General features: G+C 34.2%; 1 protein-coding gene across 2 annotated transcripts in view; it reads right to left on the reverse strand.

Annotated features, from left to right (window-relative positions):
- The window catches only part of AMMECR1 (Alport syndrome, mental retardation, midface hypoplasia and elliptocytosis chromosomal region gene 1), a 188,980-nt gene that overhangs the window by 149,353 nt on the left and 36,356 nt on the right, over nucleotides 1–3,271 (reverse strand). The gene's annotated exons all lie outside the window — the stretch shown is intronic.

A 3,271-nucleotide genomic window follows, 5' to 3' on the forward strand; every position in this document is an offset into this window, starting at 1 on the left:
ATATAAACAAACAACCCAGAGGGAATGGAAGCAAATGCTGTTGAATGATGATACATGGAGGGGACTGTAGTCATTGCCATGAAACAAAATATGACAGGATAAATGTAAAGCTGATGTTCTCCCTTGTAAACTATCACCCAATTCACAATAAAAACTAAAAAAAAAATTAGCCTGCTATATTTTGGTCAATCATTTAATTAGCTCACCCCTAATATGATGGCTCTGGTAGCATAGCTGTTACGCATCGGGCTGCGAACCACAGGGTCAGCAGTTTGAAACTACTAGCTGCTCCATGGGAGAAGGATGAGGCTTTCTGCTCCTGTGAAGAATTACAGCCTCAGAAACCCTGCGCAGGGTCGCTATGGGTTGGAACTGACTCGACGACACTTAACAATAACAATATGATGGCTAGAACTCTGGTTGCCTTGGCAGAGCAAGAAAAAATGATTTCTCAGGTCATATAAGGTCTATGGCTCAGACATTCCCAACCCCTGCTTTAGCCAGTGAATTACTCTTCCCTCCTTCTGACCCCTGGTAACCATCAAAGACTGTTTCTTTTAGTCTGGAAACCTTTTCTTAAGCTTTTACAATAACGGTCTCATGCAATATTTGTCATTTTGTGATTAACTAATTTCACTCAAATAATGTCATTGAGGTTCATCTATGTTATGAGGTGTTTTGCAAATTCACTGCTATTCTTCAACGTTGCATAGTATTCCATTTTGTATATATACAAAAGTTTTATATATGACATGAAACATGGATCTTGTTTCACTCTTCTTCAAACCAATTTTTAGTTTTGCCAGCAACATTTAATGTGTTTTGGCCCTTTGTCAAATATCAGTTGACTGTATGTGGATGAATTTACTTCTGGGTTCTCAAATCTGTTCCATTGATCAATGTATGTTTCATTGTACCAGTACCAGGCTGTTTTGACCCTCTTTTTTCTTCTTCTTAAGCAGCATTTTGCTTATCTGAGGTCTCTTTCCTTTCCATATAATGTTCTTGATAATTTTTCCCATCTCTTTATAGAATCATGTTGGAATATGGATTGGGATTGCATTATTTCTATAGATTACTTTGGGTAGTATTGACATTTTCACAACGTTGAGTCTTCCTGTCCATGAGCATGATATATTTTTCCATTAAAAAAAAAAAAATCTCTTTTAGTTTCTTGGAGTAGTGTTTTGTAGTTCTCTTTGTATAGATCTTCTGTTTCTCTTTTGAGTGGCTATTGTAAATGGTATTGTTTTTCTTTTCAGAGCTTATTTATTAGTATAGGAGAATCCAACCAATTTTTTGTAAATTGATCTTGTACTCTGCTACATTGTAAGTCTTTCAATAAGTTCCAATAATTTTCTATATCATCTGAAAATATAGTTTTCTTATATGTCAATTTGGATGCCTTTAATTTTCGTTTCTTGCCTTATAGCTCAGACTAAATCTTCCAACACTATACTGAATAAGAATGCTGATAAAAGTCATCCTTATGTGCTTCCTGTTTGCAATTGGAATACTTTCAGTTTCTCTCCAATGTTGGTTGTTGGATTTGTGTATAAGGTCTTAAATATGTTAAGGAATTTCTCTTCAGTTCCTACTTTGTTGAGTGTTTTTATCAGGAATGGATACTGGGTATGTCAAATGCCTTTTCTGCATCAATCGATATAATCATGTGGTTCTTTTCCTTTGTTTTATTTATATGGTGGATTACGTTGATTCTTTTTCTAATATTCAACCATTCTTGTATCCCTGGTATAAATCTCATGTGATCATGCTGTATTGTCATTTTTATATGTTGTTGAAATCTATTAGGTAGGATTTTGTGGAGAACTTTTGCATATATAGTCATGAGCAAGATTGTTATATAATTTTCTTTTTCAGTGGTGTCCTTGCCTGCTTTTGGAAGAGGGTTATGCTCACTTCATAGAATGTATTTGGATATTTTCCATCCTTTCCGATATTCTAGAACAGTTTGTGTAAAATAGGTTGAATGCGTGGTAAAATTCACCAGTAAAGCCATCTGGGCCTGTACTTTTTTTTTTTTTTTTTGGTTAGGCGTTTTTAAATAACCTGATCAAATTATTCTTTTTTTATAGGTCTGTTGAAGTTTTCTACTTCACTCTGTATTACTTTACATAGGCCATGTTTTTCTAAGCATTTATCCATTTCTTCTAGATTTTCAAATTGGTTGGATTATAACTCTTTATAGTATTCTGTTAACCCTTATTATTTCTTCTGATTATGTTATGATATCACACATACCATTTCTTATGTGTGTTATATCTTCTCTTTTGTTAGATTTGCCAGTGGTTTGTCAATTTTATTAATTATTTCAAAGAATCAGCTTCTTGTCTTGTTGATTCTATTGTTTTTCTGTTTTCTAATTCATTTATTTCTGCTATGATCTTACTTGTTTTCTTCTATTGATTGTAGGCTTACTTTGCTGGTCTTTTTCTAATTGTTGGAGATGTGCTAATGTGCTGAGTTTTGTTCTTTCGTCTTTTTGGATATGTGTGTTTATTGCTATAAATTAATTCGTGCTGCTCAGTGTAATTACATATATGTGAATTGACTGCAGTCATTTTGCTGTGTGTTTTGTGTGTGCATGTGGTACTACTAGTTTCTTGATTCTGTACACTTTCCTGTACTTTCTTTATTCTTGTGTTTTTTCTTATCAATTTCTTCATAGTTTTTAATGTTTACAAAATCTTCATGGCTTTTAGTTTCCTTGATTTGATAAGAAGATGTATTACGTTTCTTTGAGATTACCCTGTACTTTATTAATTTCTTACCCATTTTACAACAGTACGCCTTATCTTGAAATCTACCTGACCTCCTCACTACCTTGAACTCTGTAACTATACTTTCCCTCCCTTCAATTTGTAGTTGTCTTTATCATAGATTGACATTTCTGATACCCTATTTTCAGTCCTGTGGATTTTGTTCTACTCTGGACTCTTCTGTATCTAGACTGAATTTGGGTGGTGTTGCCATGTAGATCAAATTCTGGTTGTTGTCTGCTATGGTTGGTTAACAGTCCAAAGAATTCCCTTTATAATTTTTTTTTCTTAAATGTTTTATTGTGAATTATGCGATAGTTTACATGGGAGAACATTAGTTTTACATTCATTCTATCATATATCGTCTCATTGCCATGGTAACAATCCCCTCCATGCAATCCTTCCCCCATACCCCCCAGGTCTTCAGCACACAGTCACTCTCCCTCTCTGGATCTAAAGTCTCCACGTCATCATCTCTGGCTCCATTTCAG

The sequence above is a fragment of the Chrysochloris asiatica genome, unplaced genomic scaffold (genome assembly GCF_000296735.1).
Source record: "Chrysochloris asiatica unplaced genomic scaffold, ChrAsi1.0 scaffold00231, whole genome shotgun sequence".
Lineage (NCBI taxonomy): Eukaryota > Metazoa > Chordata > Mammalia > Afrosoricida > Chrysochloridae > Chrysochloris > Chrysochloris asiatica.